The sequence below is a fragment of the Hemitrygon akajei genome, chromosome 7, assembly GCF_048418815.1.
Source record: "Hemitrygon akajei chromosome 7, sHemAka1.3, whole genome shotgun sequence".
Classification (NCBI taxonomy): domain Eukaryota; kingdom Metazoa; phylum Chordata; class Chondrichthyes; order Myliobatiformes; family Dasyatidae; genus Hemitrygon; species Hemitrygon akajei.
This window is the reverse complement of record NC_133130.1, coordinates 38,241,105-38,260,457: the sequence shown is the minus strand read 5'-3', so window position 1 is coordinate 38,260,457 and position 19,353 is coordinate 38,241,105.

Sequence of the window (19,353 nt, the reverse complement as noted above, 5' to 3'; positions counted from 1 at the left end):
GAACCTTGTTACTGATACTGTTGTAGAAAATAGTCTCAAAACCCAGCACAAATATAAACATCCAGTTGCAAGGCATTTATCAGAGCTTTACACCTTCTTGCTTCTCATTAACTTCAATGTGCAGCTCTTTCAAAAGAATACAGGTTTAATTTTGATTTGTTATTTATGATCATTCCCGTGCCCGTCAGATTGCTATAAATTGATTAACTCTGACATTCTGTGGCACCACAGTCAGAATGAATACAGTCTGTATAATGCACTGCATACATACAGTATTTTTTGGTACTGGCCAGGCTCCTCTTTCATTGGTAGGGGTGAACATTCCAAGGCTAATCTTACACGGTGAGTCCAATCGTTACAACTGAGTTGTCTTTCCTTCCCATTTCACATATCACATTGCCCTATTTGTCAGCTGCATTCTTTCATGATGTCGCTCTTTATCTCACATGACTGGACCCAGTGAAAAGGACCACAGACAGGCCAAGCCACCAAAACAGCTTCGAACAGTGTGAGGTCATGCTGTTTGGATGGCTTTGCCTGCGACTGTGGGCATCTCCTGCTCCCTTATAAAGAGATGCACAACCCTGGAGTGAAAAGGTTGGTTTACTTAGGGTATTGGGACCTCCTCCTCCCTCCCTCCCCCATCATTCCTATTGCTGTGGGGTTAATAGCTATGTCATGTGGGGTCAGCAAAGACATCTGGGTCTCAGATAATATGCTTACAGTGATTACCACACATAATTGACTGACCTTACCTCATTCTTCCCCTGCCTCAGGCCACAGCTGATAGCATGAGATGCTCTAGAACAGTTCAGTTCCAGTTACTCTATTGTACTGATGAGCAAACATTTTAGTCTGCTTTGTATGAATTACATTTTACAGGCCCCAAATGTGCTGTCTAAAGCACAGAAAACGTGACCTATTTAGAAGCATTGTGTCGCATTTGAAAAGATCCTCGGCTGAAGTTCTTTTAATGGCAAAACTCTACACACACACAAAGGCAGGGCTGAAGAAAAATTTACCATTGCATAAGTATATCCGATGCCATTGTTCACCTTGTGAGAACATTTTGAATAGTATCAGCAATATTGTGGAAGTGCAGTCAATGCAGTGAATATCAAAATATATTTCCCAGTGTCTGGTTTGCATTTGCCCCTTTTTTTCAAATTATATCTTTTGAAAATAAATATTGATTATCATACTGCACTGTGCAGCCAAGTAGTCTGAGCTGCCACCAAAATAGAAAAAAAACATGCGTTCGAGTTTAGAGCACGCTCTCATTTTAAACGCTACTCCAAAATTACGAATGATATTTAATATTCGCTGTTTGAGGTCGCAAACATTACATTATTACGCTGCTGCAATAGTTTAGATTTATTTATCACACTTTTCTCCCGTCCAATAGCTTTACTTCGCTCTTATAGGGAAATCTGAACGATAAAGCCAACATATGGGGGAAACAATAAGGCGCTTTATTACAGCAAATTACACGAAACAAATCTGTACAAAAAAAAACATGTATACATTTCCTCCTTTATTTATGTGTCACTAGTGATGTTTTCACGTTGCCTTCATTAATTCGTATGCAGACGTTATCTCTAATCCGCAGCAGATTGAGTGACACTGCCTACCGAATGCAAGACACGATATCCTATTGATTCCCGTAAATCCCAAACAATGCTGTTTGCATGCTTGTTTCTGTAATAATATAGATATGCCATTCGGAATTAAAGCGCCAACCAGACTAGTGGTAACTAATTGTGTTGCGTGTAATGAGTGCAATTTCAAATTGTTATAACCCAGAGCTTTTCTTGCAGCATATGCTAAATGCTTTCAAGTCTTTGTGGGGAAATAATTGATTTCTTGTGCTTTGGCCACGAGAAAATTATTATGATCTTTTTGAATAACGCCAAAGAAAGGATTGGAAATGATTTAAATTTTTTTATGAGGGCCGCCCTGACGGGGATTGCATTTTTGACTGACATTCCACAAAAGATGTAGTGTTTCGATTAGGCAGCATACCTTCCAGATCTCATTTCTCAGAGGGGAAAGAAAACTGTTAATTTAGTTGGACAAAACTAAGTAGTTTATAATCCAGGAGCATAATTCTGCAGAGAATATTGGACAGTTTAGAGGTTAATCACTGTCGCCTGGTTACAACAGTAACTCAAGAATTAATTCCTCCAAATGCAAACGGCTAGCGTTTTATCAGCACTGCAGATTAGAAGTGTTAATATACAGAATAGAATGGATGCTCAAGGGCCAGTTTCCTCTTATCTACAAACTTTACAACAGAGCCCAGCTACTGCACAACCTCTGCACTTTCCATAATAAGCCCCCTCATTTTGCCTCTCGAGCAGAACTATCAAGCCTTCCCCCACCCCCTCCCTGTCCCAAAATCAGGGTATTATAGACTGCAGCTAATTGGAAGATCACTCTAATGCATTAAAAGATAAAATGCTTTGGCTGCCGGCCTAAAGTATGGATCAGAACAATGTTGGAAGCTATATCTATCTATGTCACACTCAGGAAGATTTACATGCACACGCATCAAATTGCCCAAAACACCTCTTTGTTTTGCTGCGCACAAACAGGCTGGGGGAGAAAAACAAAACAAAAAATAGAATCTACAAAGACACAGATACTAAGCAACCTTTAAAAATGGAACAGACTAGAAAAAAAATACAACAGTTTGATTCACATTATCTTTGCCAAGCAGCCAATTATCGTCTCCCTTTCCGTCTTTTTACAGGTTATTTGTGATGATTAATAAGACCGCGCTAGTGGTGAAAATTGTAAGTTTGCGCCCAGACGGAATCGTGTCGTTTCTCTTTAAAAGTTGGCAACAGAGGTTGAAGAATATTACAAGGCTGTAAATCTCTTTCAGTCGCTGTTCAGTAATACCTAGCATGTTTTAAGGATTGTAATTTGAACAAATATATCAAAAGATTTGTTTTCATCCAAAGCAGACTGCAACATAATCTATATACGTAGACATAAACGCAGCACGGTGTGAGTTAATAAACGGAACATTAAAAACAACATTGGAGAATCCCTGGCTCCTATTGCGTCTAAAATTATTTCTTCACTAGTGGAAGAAGTCGCCGATATCTATTTACCAGCACAATATTAATTTCTTTTTATTATGGTTGATTCCCGGAAGATTTAATTTCACGCTGAATAATGCTCGGCGAAGGGTGATTTAACTATGTGTATCGTGTGCTACATTGGTTGCAGGCTAGATTGTACAGGATACGGGTGTCACAGTACCTACAAACCCAAAAGGCATCCAGGTTTCTGCATGCATCTTTAAATCATCCTTACACTATCCGGCATTTCGCCTACTACAGTAAAGACAGCATTAGACCACTTGATCTGGGTGTTGAAGTAAACGGCGCTTCCACCGTGAGTTCACAACACGGGAAAGTTGTTGATAGAACAGAATCAGAATGTTGGACGCATGACTGGACGACAGGCTTGGGAACGAAGATGGAAGAAAAATAATGCAAGGAATTATATTAGATTTTCTTTTTGGGTAAAAAAAATGTAGATTCTTAAAGGACTTTTGCTAATGCGGAGAGTCGCACTGCATGCGTTCACGGCTTCTGATGGCTTTCCGTCCGCAGCAACTTCAAGCCCTAATTTCTGCTGTTAATGCGTTCATAAAAATGGAAGAAAATCTAATTGCGATTGACTGCGTGATTTAATGAAAAATAATGTTATTTGAAAGGAGGTTTAGGCAGCATTCCTAACTGGACCTTAATAAGCTACCACTGCAATTTAATAGTTTGTGAAAACTATATGAATTTAATTTTTACATAGGTACATCATTTTTAATGGAATGCCTAAAGTTGTTTCACAAATTTAACATAATCTAATCACACGCAATCAGTCTTATATCCCACAGGTTTGAATTGGTCAAAATAATTGGCAAAACACATCTAAAGGTCTAATTTAAAATGACACAAAATGTATTCATGTATATGTAATATTAAAATAGCTAAAAAAATTAGCATGTTGTGCAGAGAGCTGGAGGCATATTATTAATTCTGAAATATGTACCACTCAGTATATGTGTATGACATCCTGCAATAAGAATAGATTGTTATATAAATACAGGTCTGTTTATATGCTTTCTGCTTTAAAATTAGCTAATGGTAAGGGTAGGGATGGCTAGTGGATTATTTGGTTGTGATAAGCAGGCCGAGGGGAGGGGGTTTACACTGTGGTAATTACACTAGATCCAGAAGACTAATGAATTAAAACATTACATCCATTTTTTTAATCACTCTGTCTCACTGAAGCCATACTATTCTGTTCCTTGCTCTTTCTATTACCGTATATTGAGGACAAATGAATTCCACTAATTCCTTTCAATTATTCCTCTCAAACTAATGTTGTTTACATTCAAAAGTAAATTCAGTCTTATTTCAATAATTTTGTACAGCAAATTGCCCAAGTTTGGCATATGACCTATCTTCATCAAACTGCTAACCCAGGATTCTGAAACAAGGACATTAAGCGTTTGGGAAGAAATACTGGGACATCAACGCTGTAAATCTACAGTGTGGTCTAACTAAATACTTTGTGGGCCACTAGGGCAGAAAGTATTATGTTACTAAAGCAAAATATATTTTTAAAATGGCATTAAAAGAAATCCAGATATGTACATGTTAACGGCACACAGTAATTAAATATCTAAGTAATTTATTGTGTTTTATATTAGGATTGTAAACATAACTATTTAACAAACCGTGAAAGGACTTCTTCAGCACCTGTTATGGTGAATGTGCATCCTGGATGTTACTGACCACTCATAGCAGTATGCCTGATCGGAGCTAAAGTTGGCTGGTTTCAGACAAGTGGAAGGCAGCAGAGTCACAATTCACCTTGGAGCCCCAGGTTTTAGCAAGCAACGTGAGCCAGAACTCCTGCCTGAATATAAATATAGCCTGCAAAGAGTTGTGCAAGAGTAACCTAGTTTGCACATAGTTGCCTCAACACTTCTTTTCCCTCTCTTTATGAGGATGCATCTGGCCTTTGCTCATCACCTGCCAAGTAAAGCACGGCTGAGATTACAACCCTGCCACATGGGAAACCATAGCCACAAAACATATTAGAGGTTCTGATAACAAATCACAAACCCTGGCAGCAACACTTATCCCATCCTGGCAATGAGCCTGGCTAGTGTTGTGATTTAAATTTAGGAACATCGGATGTGTTGTCTTTTTGTACACAGAGCAATTTGCAGCATGGGTAAATAGCATTCAGCATTAACATAAACAGTTTTAAATAATGTTGCTTATGCCAACATTAGGGCAAGGCCTCCATAAGGGACTGAGAAACAATCTCATCATACAAAGCTGCACATCATTCCATTCATTTACTAAAAAAATGCTAAAGCTGTCAAAAGCATTACATTACACTTTAAAAATGAAGTTGTGTGGAAATATTAATATTGTCTGTATATTACTAACTGAAATGCATCACATCTAATTTTTTTCCAATGCTGTATGTCGAACTGAAATGGAAAATATAGTACTTAAAAATGATGGCATGCAATTTAATATGCAAACACTAATTTGTCTCATTCTGTGGATGGTAGCGATTGTGCCACAGATCAGAAACATGATAATTACCTGCAGTGAGATTAAAAACAATAACTAGGCTTAATTATTACTCAACCCTCTGCACTGTGCGACATATTCTAGGATGAGCATAAAAGCTAGCTCTCTTTGCAGGCGCCCATGAGTGATGGTTTATTATTACAGACAATCTTTAACTTGCACATTAAAAATAATCAGAAGTCAGAGGTCTGCATTTTTCAGTGGTGAATGCTTTTGGATAAAATGTAGTATTTTATATTGTGTGTCAGCTGTTTATTAGATTGTGACCCCCTCTTGCATCAGAATCAGGAAAGTTGCAGGCTCGTTTTGGATAATGGGCTGCAGGTTCAAATCCCACTCCAGAGCCTCAGAGTAGGTGAACACTCCGGCGCAGTGCTGTGGGTGTGCTACCCTATTGCAGATGCTACCCGCAGATTGGGCATTAAACCAAGGCTCCAACTATTCTCTCAGGCTGACTTGACATATCGCACCAGTTTTGGAAAAAAAAGAAATAGTGAGTTAACACTAGCATACTGGCTGCCATCTACGCCACAATCAACATTACTAATAAGGTGGACCATCTGGTCATTATTTTATGAGAGTTTGCTGAGCCCAACTTGACTGCTATATTTCCTACATTACTAAAATAGTTAGAACAGAAGCCGTCCAGAACATTCTGAAAGTAATGTGTAAAATGCCTTGGACCACATTATACCTTTGCTTTATTAAATTAGAAATACAATGTGGAATAGGCCCTTCTGTCCCCTCAAGCCATACCACCCTGCGACCCTGATTTAACCCTAACCTAATCATGGGACAATTTGCAATGACTAATTAAACTGCTCAGTACTTTTTTGGACTGTGACAGGAAACCAGAGGACCAGGAGAAAACCCACACATTCCACGGGGAGGACATACAGAGGACACCAGGACTGAACTCTGAACTCCAATGCCCCTAGCTGACGACTGTGGCACCCAATCTTGATGCAGAAAATTCTTCCAAGCTTTAGCCATTGGGTACTGTCTATTTGGCAAAGCATCTGTCACCTGGTTATTTTATTGATCTGATTAAAGTACGGAATTTTGGATTAGAGAGCACAGGTTACAGCTATACCCAATAATAAAATCTTCATTTGGAACTCAGATGGGAAGTTCTAATATGGAGTCAACGAAACCTTTTATCTTTTTTTAATATTATTAAATGCTGATTGTTTTGTTAATTCCTGACATCATGAAAAAGTAAGCACCATATAACCTGTGGCCTGTGAACATGTGACCATGTGTGTAAGTTCTCATGTGCAAGCACTCATTTCCCTTCATTGTATGAACATTGTAGATCAATACCTGACCATAACAATGCCCTTTTAATGTTATTATTTTATAATAATATGAGTAAAATTTTACAACAGCAGAAGCACTGAAGTCACCTTCAAGACTGAAATAAACTGTTTAAGGAAGGAAACTATTGAACCCAGGAGACAGACCCTGCACGGAAATTTCGTGCTTTAAACTAGTCACGATGATGACTTTTAAAAAGTGCAAGGGTGACTGTTTAATTCAGTGAAAGGTTCTGTTTCCTGGACTTATTTTTGGTAACATTCAGCCTCCAATAGTACCTATGGCCATGTTAGCTATTGGCTGACTAATCCAGGAGCAGACCCTATCCTATTTAATTGAATTGGACACCTGCTGGGTGTGAGAAAAACTACTTACATAAAGGAAAACACAGGAAAAACAAGCCCAGCAATGTATTACTCAGGCTTAGTTACAATCCTCTCTTGCCCCAAGCTTCAATAAAACCCTGCCAATGCTTTGGATAGAAAATTGTTCTCCATACCAAAAGACTACTCTCAGCTTTAACCTAGAAGTGACCATTTGTGGGAAATTACAATGCCATTTAATTAGTTGTGACATCAGTGAGCTAAACAAAACAGCAATTCCCCTCCTCCCCTCCCCCCCCCCATCACTATTGTTTGACACATACATACGTATACTCACACATGCTGCATTCACATTGATGTAATCTTAATTTGGATTCTAAGAACCAGGCATCTGTAAATCAGATCCCATCCAGGTCTAGGTTTTGTAGCCGTGACTAAATCTAACTCTGTAGATCCAGCCGGGATCTGAAATAAGTAGCACCAAGTTTAAAGTATTTTAGACCATTGGACATCTGTGAGGACCTGCCAGATGTGGATGCACCCAAGTCTAGGCCAATGCTAGGTAACATAAACTTTTGGGCAAAAGAGTCTGTGTAAATCTACTTGTCTATGTCCACACACAGGGAAAGCCGCATTTGTGAGGGGAAAGCAACCAAGAAGTGGAGAAAAGCCCAGGGTCTGTGATCGCTATTAGTCATGGAATCACAGAACATGGAAACAAGGCCTTCAGCCATCTGAATTTGTACCAATCACCAAGTCCCATTCACATTAATGCTACAGTAATCCAAATATTCTCCTCAAATTGCCCACACACGAGGGGCAATTTACAATGCCCAGTTAAAGTGCCAGCCCATGCAATGACGGGGAAGATTGTGCAAACGCTACACATGCAGCATTGAAGGTCAGTGTGGAACTTACTGTCGATCCCCAGAGCAATGCAGCAGCAGTTTGATAAGCTATGCCAAAGTGCTTCCCAAATCACCTTTTTAAATGTAGATGTAAACATGTCTGCTATACTAATAAGGGCTTTTATATAGGATGTTGTGGTGATGTCTGTATTTTGATGGAAGTGTTCTGATAGCTGATATCTGTGAGGGGAAGAAATGTAAATGTATCTGGAAATTGAAAGTTTTGTTACGCTGAGCAAAAGAAAAATAACATTTTTTTTAAAAAGTGCATATCAGATCTTCAAGCCTATGCTGTCACTCTGTAAGATCATGGCTGAACATGTCCTGGCCTCATCTCCACTTTCCTGCGATCTTTGCGAACCCTTATTCTGAAACAATAGTTATAGATATCCCACCAGAGGAAACATCCTGTCAACATTCATCCTGTCAATGCCCTTTGGAAGTTTAGATGTCTCAAAAAAGATCACCTCTCATTCTTGAAAACACCAGTTAGTATCCACCCAACCTGCTGAACTTTTTTTCATAAGTCAACTCCCTTATCTCAGGAATCAAAAAGGTTAACCTTGTCTGCGATACCTCCAACATAAGAATACAATGTCTTAAATATGGAGACAAAACTATACTCAGAAGTCCAAGTGCAATCTCTTCAGTAACCTCTACAGATGATTCAAAACTTCCCTTTTAGTGTCTTCTCTTCATTCTAACATCTACAGTACATTTGAACCCTTTAGCTAAAGTAGACTATAAATAGTTGAGGCCCTCTGATTCCTTTGGCACCCACTGGTGAACGTGTTTTTATTTTTTTAATTGAGATACAGTGCGGAATAAGCTCTTCAGTCCCTTTGAGCTGTGCTGCCCAGCAACCCCTGATTTAACCTTAGCCTAATCTTGGGACAACTTACAATGAACAATTAACCTACCAACTGGTACATCTTTGGACTGTGGGAGGAAACTGGAGCACCCAGAAGAAACCCACGTAGCCGTGGGAGAATGCACCAACTCCTTAAAGGCGGTAGCAGGAACTGAACCCCCGTCACCCGTACTGTAGAGCATTGTGCTAACCCCGATGCTACCGTGTTTTTATTAGTTTCCCAACGAATTTAAAAGCACATGGCAACTTTTCAACTGATATCTGGAAATCCAAATACACTTCCTCTCCTTGTTCCCCTCTATCCACTTTGTTAGGCACCCTCAAAAGTTCCCAGAAGATTTCCTTTATAGTTGAGACTGCTTGATGTTCTTATGAATTTCTTAATGTCCTGCAACTACCTCATAAATCTATACAGCACAAAACAGGCCCTCCAGCTCACTGATTACATAATAACCTTCTAGTATATTTTCACTGGTCCTATCCTACATTTGCCCTTACAAGGTCTATATCCATCCTTATTTTGTTTACTTAAAACTTCATCCTCTCATCTTATACGTATGCCATCTTGTTTTTGAAGAGGGCATACTTTTAAGCTCAGAAGATTATCTATATACAACCTATATAGATTGTATAGATAGAATCTTTCTCTCATGGTAGGAAAAAAGATTCTGACAATCTATACTATCCATGCCACTTATAATTTTATGCAGCTTTATCAACTTCCTTCTCTCCAAGGAGATCAAATACTACCCACTTCATTAATGAAGGATTCCAGCATTTTCCAAAGAGCAGATGTAAGTCTAAATGTCTTATACGTAGTTTCATGTTCTCTGTCACCCTCCTTTCTTCAATACTGTTGTTACATTTGCAATTTTCCAATCATTTGGAACCACCCCAGAATCCAAGGATTTTTGGTAGATAACAACCAATTCATCCAGTATCTCTGTAGTCACATCCATTAATTTCCTACACTGCATGCCACTTGCCACCTTTCAATGTAGTTAGTTGGCCGTGTGATAAAGGTTGTTAGTTTTAGAAATCACCATAAAGGGCTATATTGGACTGGATTACTTGTTAATCCAGAGGGAAACCAAACTAATGCTTAGGCTTCATTTCAATCATGCTTAACAGCTTTTATTAGTTCCTATTCCCTTCACTGAGAGAGAGCAACAACAGCAGGTGGATGGCAACGTCAAACAGCTTTGTCTCACCACAGAAAACAAAATGGTGGCAGGGAGCACCTAGGCGTTCTTTGATCCATTGAATGACGCAAGCTCATCCGGATTCACAAGGAACATGATCTCTTTGTCCTGATACAATTTTACATAGCTTTCAGGTCACTTGGTATAAATTGTAATGGGATTCTGTTGACATCACACCACGACTTCTTTTCTTTTGAAATATTCATTCGAGGATGTGGGCATTGCTCCATAGTATCCAACACACCTTCATGGAGCGGTGCCTCAGAAAGGCAGTGCCCATCATTAAGGACCCCTGTTACCCAGGGTGTGCCATTTTCTCATTGTTAGCATCAGGAAGGAAGTACAGAAACCCTAAGGCACACATACAGTGATTCTTCCCCTCTGCCATCCAATTCCTAAATGGACATCAAACCCATGAACACTACCTCACTTGCATTATTTCTGTTTTTGCACTATTTTTATTTTAACTATTTAATATATATATACTTACTGCAATTACCTTTTTTTCTTATAATCATGTATTGCATTGTACTGCTGCCACTAAGTTAACAAATTTCACAACATATGCCAGTGACATTAAATTTCATTCTAATTCTGATTCTGAACTGCTCCAGTCCTGGATGTGCGAGTATACCCACAATATTGTTACAGCATGAGAATTCCAGGACCTTGTGCCAATGACACTGAAGGAACGACAATATATTTCCATGCTGGGAAGGTTTGTGTCTTGGAGGGCAGTCTCCAGGTGATGGTGTTCCAGTGCACACCCTTTTGCAGCCTTTGATCTTCTTCCTGGTAGAGATCATTGGTTTGGAAGATGCTGTCTAAAGGGTCTTCATAAGTTGCTGGTGAGTGGATGGTACAAACTACTGCTACTGTGACTCGGTAGTGGCATTATAAATTCTTGAGGATGGAGTGCCTATTAAGCAGGCTCTTACAGTACTGTGAAACTGTCTTAGGCACATACAGTATATGCAACCATCTCACCGGGGCTTGTACAACAACTTGACTTGTTAGCTAACTCTGCTAACAGCCACAAGACTCAGTGGTTAGAAGGCCACTTTTCATAAACAATATACGTCTAGGGTGGTATGACTTGGGGTTCAAACAAACAGGAAAATTGGGATGTTCCAATTTGAGGAACCTTGATGTAAGTGAATGCTGTATAAATATTGTCCATACAATTATTGGTAGCCCAGAAATGACAGATTGCATACCAGCATAAAGTTATATAGGTAGTATATTTACCAATTTTGAACTTTATCAAACAGTTAACAGAGAAAAAAACTAAAAGGCCCATTACAGTTAACCAGTCTAAATGTGCATATAAATGTTGGAGTTCATTTCTGTAGTAGCTGGGCATATCACTTTTCTCACTTACGCTGAATTCTCATCACCAACCACAGTTCAAATTTCCCTCAAAGACCATCTCAAATGGACTGGCTCTCTCTCAGGAATATTGGCACTTCCTCCTTGCAGCCACTCATCTGCTCAAAGCATTTCTTACAATGGGGACTCCCCTTCGAACAGCATCTGCAACATCTTCCCTTCTGTCCACTCAGCAGCTCCCACCAAAATGCCCCCAAGCCGGACTACTGTCCTTCACAAAAACTCTTCCTGCACAGCTCTTGAGAATGCTCCATGCCATCTCATTTCCGATCGGCTGACACAACATTCCTAAGTTGGAGAACTGGCCCCTTATCTTTAGCCAAAACTAGAATACTCTTACCAGTAGGACATACTGCTTTTACAGAAAGCTGCAAAAATAAAATACCTCACAGCATAGTAGTAGAAATCTTAACCTGATTTACATTCTTCTCCTACTAAAAATAGTTATGTCCTCATGATTTGGAACTTACTAAACCATTATTAATAACGCAGTATCCAAATGAATTTTGTGATTTCAGGACCTCCAATCCATTTGTAAATGGCAGTAACATCTCTCACTACTGGGATGGAAGCAACACTCCGTTTCCCCTACACATCATATGCCAGCATATCCGGGGGTTTCCTGACTCTCTGAAGCCTCTTAGCTCATATTCGGCTTCTTCAGCCTCAGGTACTTTGTGCAACTGTTCCTGTTTACTTGGGGATGACTCCCTCTGGCTATCACTCGTATCTTCCTTTCGCCTCAGGTCCCCTGGCCACCTGACTGAACTCAACTTCAACCCCAATTATACTGGAGCTCAGTTTCTCCTCACTGTCTTTTATCACATCTGCCTGTCCACTGGTAGTCCTCCCTGTTACACCGAGTCAGGGCTGGGAGATTCAGTAATCTCTTCATTAATTCTTGGGGAATTTACATAAGGTAAAGCATACCACAGGCCCATTTTCTCATCCTCTGCTTCTGTACAGTACTCAGTGGCTGATCCCCCTTCAGGTCTTTCCACTGAAGTCACGCTGTTGTCAGCTGGTTGCCTTTCTGTTCTCCTTCTGGGCAGAGATCTAGGTGTAGGTTCCGTGTCAGGCTCTGCGTTAGCATGCATTTCCTGCCCTGGGAATAGAAGGTGTTTCTGGTGGAGAATTTTGACAGGACCATTCCCATCCTCTGGCTTCATCCAGAAAACTGGCAAATTTGGCATCCGGCACTCCACTATGTAAGGCATAGACACCGATCAGTCAGCCAACTTATGATTCCTTGGTGGCCCCAAATTCCTTATTAATTCCCCGTCTCCAAGCATCAGTTGACTAAACCTAATCTTTTGATCATATCGCTTGTTTCCTTCATTCTACTTAGTAGCAGAAACTGCTGCTAGCTCATAAGCTTTTTGCAGTTCTTTCCTCATGTCAGACATATACTTGAGATATATCTTCTGCGGCAAGTCTTCACCATCGGTTCCAGACAGAGATCTACAGGCAATCTTGTTTTGTGTCAGGACATCAAATAGGTTGGTGAGTAACCAGTAGTTTCATTCTGTGTGCAGTTGTAGCAGTGTGCCAAATGCCCAATATGCTGACTGAACTTGTTCCACAATCATCCTGAGGGTGATATGGCATTATCCTTGACTTCTCAACTCCAAGCATGCTCAGTAACTTGTGTATGAGCCGACTCTCAAAATCCCTTCTCTGATGACTGTGTATCCTTCTTGGGAGGCCATAATGAACAGAATGCTTCTCCCAGAATACCGTGGCAACTGCGGATGCTTTCTGAGCCTTTGTGGGGAAGGCTTGAGCATACCTGGTACAGCGATCCGTGGTGACCACGGCATTTGGAATGTTACTGGAATCAGGCTCTATGGAGAGAAAATCTAGACACACTAAATCAAGTGGTCCCATAATATGTAAGTGAGATAATGAAGCAAATCTCGTAGGCAGTGTCTTCCTCTGACTACATCGGATGCAGACTTACAGCACCCTTCAACCTCAGACTTCATCCAAGCCCAATAGAACCAGTTTCGGAGCAATCTATAAACAGCATTCACACAGCATCCAAAATCCTGGACGAGCCCCCACACCGGGGCTCATACACCATTTTGGCTGGTTAGCTAATTCTGCTAACAGCCACGTGACTCGGCGGTGAGAAAGCCACTTTTCATAAACAATATAAGTTTATGGTCAGTATGATTTGGGGTTCAATCAAACAGGAACATTGGGATATTCCAATTAAAGGAACTTTGATTTGAGGGAATGTTGTGTAAGTACTGTCAGTAGCCCAGAAATGACAGGTCGCATACCAGCAAAAAGTTATAAATAAAGTATATTTACCAATTTTGAACTTTATCAAACAGTTATCAAAGAAAGGAAAAGAAAGAATAAAGGGCCCATTACAGTTAAAACAGTCTAAATGTGCACATAAACATTGGGGTGTATTTCTGTAGTAGCTGGGTGCATGGCTTTACTCACAGTGCTGAATTCTCATCACCAACCATAGTTTGAACTTCCTTTGAAGACCATATCAAACAGACTGGCTCTCTCAGGAGTATTGGCACTTCGTCCTTGGAACCATTCATCTGCATAAAGCCCTTCTTATGGCTAGGTCTCTCCTTTGAACGTCATTCAACGACATCTTCCCTTCTGCCCGCTTAACAGCTCCCGCCAAGAAGCCCCCAAACTGGACTACTGCCCTTTACAACAACTGTTCCCACCCAGCTTGTGAGACTGTTCCATGTCATTCCACTCTTGATAGGCTGACACAACATTCCTAAGTTGGACAATTGGCTCCTTATCCTTAGCCAAAGACAAAACACTCTTACCAGCAGGACACTCTACTTTTACAGAAAGCTGCTAAAATAAAATACCTCACAGCATAGCAGCATAAATCTTAACCAGGCATTACATATATATAGTTCAGGTGCCCATGACTTTTGTACAGTAATTTTATGCATTGCTCTGTTCTGCTGCTGCAAAACTAAATTCATGACATACTGTGTGTGATTGATGATAAGTGATGACACAACTGATTCTGATATGGGTCTCTACTGTGGACTGAAAATAGGGAATTATGGTTGGGAAAAGCAGAAGGGAGATGGGAGGGAGTGGGAAGCACCAGAGAGACATTCTGTAGTGATCAATAAACAGCTGTTTGGAATCAAATGACCTTGCCTTGCGTTTCAGGGCTGGGTGTGTCCGCACCAACACATCCACCGACCCTGGCATTCCTTTTCTGCCACATGTGCCCCTCTCCTGCAACACTCCACCCTTGTCCTTCCCAACATCCTTTGCTCCCGCCAGATTTACAAACTCGCTCCATATTGACAAGTAGAAGAAAGAGAAGAACGCCATTAACTCCTGGTGGTGTCATTGGGGCACCATCCTGACAAGCTTTTATTGACAAGTAGAGTACTATGCAACGGTCTTAGGCCACCTATATACGTGCTTAAGAGTTTTGCACAATGCTATTGTGTCCCATATGGTATTGAGATTCTAGAGTATCGTCAAAGATGCAGTCATTCAGACAAGTGGACAATATTTCAGCACACTCCTGACTTGAACCTTGTAGATGGTGGATAGGCTTTGGGGAGTCTGGAGAAGAGTTACTGTATTTGTCACAGGATTCCCAGTATCTGATCTGCTCTTGTCGCCACATTGTGTACATGGCTATTCAAGTTCAATAATAGATCCATCAGGTTTGGTCTGGTCCTCTGGAAAACAGCTAGTGCTAGAACCTGCCAGTTCTCAGCAAGTAAGGATGAATGATTCAATGAACTGTAACTGCCTGAATATCCAGCATTCTAGCAGCTGCTCAGGTGAAAATTCCTCCCAATTCTACTTCACTGCAAATTACAATAGAGGTTAAAGAATGGTGCTTTTGTATTTAGGTTAACACAAGTTTGATTTTAAGATATAGATTATATCCCAATTTCTTTTTTAGCTGACAAAGCAGAAAAATCTTCTTATTTGTTCCCATTGTGATGCATCATGCTGTGACATACATCATTGCAACAAATTCTGCTACTGCAAAACTGTCAATGTAAACAGATTTATCCCTACCTGTCATTGAAGCTGTATTAAAATAGGGAAATTCAGACCACACTAAGTTACAAGTCAGATAGATTCCTTTTGCCTGATTGCACTGTTTTGTTTATACTTGTTGGCATTCTTGAAATCATCTGTTTGTTCCTTACGCCCTGTTCTACATATTTGATTCACTCTATATACTAAGTATGTGTTGAAATCAAAGACTAAATTTGCATGACCCTGCTTCAGAGGTGTAGCATACTCATACTCAGTAAGATTGAATTCTCCCTCAGGAAGCGATGTTTCAATTCAGTGGGAGACATGGTAGTGTAGCAGAGAGCATAATGCTTCACAGTGCCAGCAGTCAGGGTTCAATTCCTGCTACAGACTCTTAGGAGTGGGTTTCCTTTGGGTGCTCTGTTTTTGTCCCCCATTCCAAAGACATATGGATTAGTAATGGTTATTAAACTGTGGGCGTGCTACGTTGGCACCAGACATATGGCAACACTCGTGGGCTGCTCCCAGCACATATTCGGACTGTGTTGGTCATTGACACAAACAACACATCTCACCGTTAGTTTTTGGTGATTTGATGTACTGTATGTCTGACAAATACAGCTAATATTTAATCTTTAATCAATCTTCCAGTTTTAGCTATCCCACTACAACCTATATGTTAAAGTTATAATCCATCGCATTATTTCTTGATTTATATTAATATATCTTCCTTGCTCTTTTCCTCTTTCTAACCTTAATGGGGACCTCTAGTACTGACCTTGATCCCTTAACTCAACTCCTCAGGAACGTAGCTTACAAAAACTACCCCATTGACTGTGATAACTTCTCAGAATTTTAAATCCCATTATCTTGACACTAAATAACATTAATGGCACAATTAGTGATCCTGATGTGATTTAGCAGCACCAAGGAGGAGTATAATTAACCCATTAGCAACAATATAGAAATCTGTGCCCAGTAACCATTGAGGAACAGAAGAGAAATAACAAATTTTCACTCCAAAGGTAACAACAAAGATCGACCTTTCCGGCTACATAGTCACAGAATGACAATGTGCCTTCTATATTTTACTCATTAGAATACAGGCGCAATGCATTCCACTAGACACATCCTCATACTTATCAAATAGTAGATATTTATTTGTCACATTTTGTATGATGCCATATCACTGAATAAAATACTATACTTTCGTGATGGTGTGAAACTTAGAATAAGAACCAGTAGGTGCTGGTGGTCCACGCGCCTATGACACTCTTGACAGTGAAGGTGCAGAGTTGGGAGATGCAGTAGGGCCTAACCCAGGCCGATAACTGCGGAGTGTGCGAATGTTTTGAGTTGTGGATGGGGTTTCCATTAAATGGACCACTTTGACCTCAATGTTGCAAAGCTTCTTGAGAATTTTTGGAGCTCTTACTTATTTTATTTAGAGAGACATCATGGTAACAGGCCCTTCTGGCCAAAGAGCCCAATTATACCTATGTGACCAATTAACCTACTGACCTGTACACATCATCGGAGGAAGCCAGAGCACCCAAAGAAAATCCACACGGTCATGGGGAGAACATTCAATCTCCTTACAGGCAATGCTGGAATTGAACCGTTGTTGGCGTTGTGATAGCTTAAGCTAAATGCCACACACCATACACTCCAGGTAAGTGGATAATATTCCATCATGCTTCTGCCTTGTGCCTTGTTATTGGTAGAGAGCCGACTGGACATCAAAAGAAATGAGTGCCTGACTTGCCTTCATAGCCACCATTTTTGCATGACTGGCCCAATTGAGTTTGTGATCAATATAACCCCCCCAAAACCCCAGCGCCATGATAGTGTAAAGCTAGCGTAACATTATTATAGCTTGGGTCTTTCTAGAGTTTAGAGTTTAGTTCTGGCGCCATCTGTAAGGAGTCTGAATGTCCTCCCTGTGGAATGTTTGGCTTTTCCTCCTGTTTCCTCCAAAGACCAAAGACCCACCGAGTAGGTTAATTGGTCATTGTAAGTTTTTCTGTGATTAGGTTAGGGTTAATCAGGTTTGTCAGGGTTTCTGGGTGGCATGGCTCAAAGGTTCGAAAGGGCCTACTCTGAGCTGTATTGCTAATAAATATTAATGTGGATCACTTTATGTTGGTAGCCTTTTAGCTGGTTATAAATGATGAAGATAACCATTGCCTGACACCAAGTTGCTTGTGGCCCATGCCTGAAAGTTGTTTAGGCCTTGCTGCTGGCAGGCATTAACTGCATTTGTTGAGGAGCTGTAAGTTGAATTGAGCATAATGCAATCATCAGTGAACATTCCCATTTCTGACAGAAGGAAAGACATTGATCAAGCAGCTGAAAACGGTTAGGCCTGGAACATTGTGCTGAAGGACTCTTTCAGCAATGTCCTGTGGTGAAGGTTATCGGCCCCTGAACAATCATGACTTTTCTCCCTTTGAAGCTCATTGACTTCAGTTTCACCAGAGCTCCGGGATCACAGTGGAAAATGCACAGTGGTCTTCTCATGATGGTATTTTGCTGCCTGCCTCAGTCGTGGGATGCCATGCAGTACATGCTGAGCAGATGCGGTGATGATTTCATTTCTCTATACACTGCACTATATTTCCAAATGTTGAGAACAGCTGGTGCAAAAGAAAGGAAAACAATAAATGCTGGAGATGTGGTTACAAGTCAGGGCAAATGTACAGCAGGAGCAAGAGAAGGGAGAGGACTACCACATCTAACCCAGTTCAGTGTCCACAGCCCCATTTCTTACACGAGAGAGTGACAAAAGCATCAGTTGCATGGTGTGCAAGTAGCTCGCAAACTAAGAGCAACACACACAAAATGCTGGAGGAACTCAGCAGGCCAGGCAGCATCTATGGAAAAGAGTACCGTCAATGTCTCAGGCTGAATCCCGGCATCTGCAGATTTTCTCTTGTTCCTGAACAAAGAGGTGACTCTCATCAGAAACCTGCATTGTGAAGTTCCCCTTTAGCACATCAGTCCAAATTTTAACAAGCAACACAATGGGCTAATGGTTAGCTGAGAGAGCCAAGATGACACTAAAAATCCCTTCACATCTGGCTCGGCAGGCTAGCTGCACTGAATGAAACTCACTAATAAATGAATCCCAGATTCAGTTACTTTAACCGTTTTCGACAGCACCTCTATTTCTGGATGGCTATAACCTTGCTAAAGGAACTTAAACAGTGATAGACATCAACATTAATAGATCTTGTGAGATCACGAAATTTCTTTAGCGCTGTTCTATTTTGTGGATATGATCACATGATGGAAAGGAGATGAAATGACTACTGTAGACTCCCCACCAAGCTCTCCTGGTCCTCCAATACAACTAACCTCTGCAGTATATCTGATTGATATTCCTTTTTGCATGTTCCTTTTAATGAATGTGCTAACTGTTTTTGTATCCCCTGCAGCCTCAAGGTTGTCCTGGAGATTGTGCCTTTACAAGCTAATGCCATCTTTGAAATGCTTCTCAGCAAAATGTAAAAGATGCACAGAATTAGGTGAGATCTCAGCGGGAATCACAAGGATCCTGTTTCAGCATGGTGCTTGGGTAGAAACCACAATAATGCTGTTTCAAAATAAAGTTGGACAATTCTATGATACTATTTGGTGAAGAGCCCAATAGGGCATTGATACTATGTTTTAGCATCAAAATGGGTTGCAATCCAATATCTAGGTGATGTA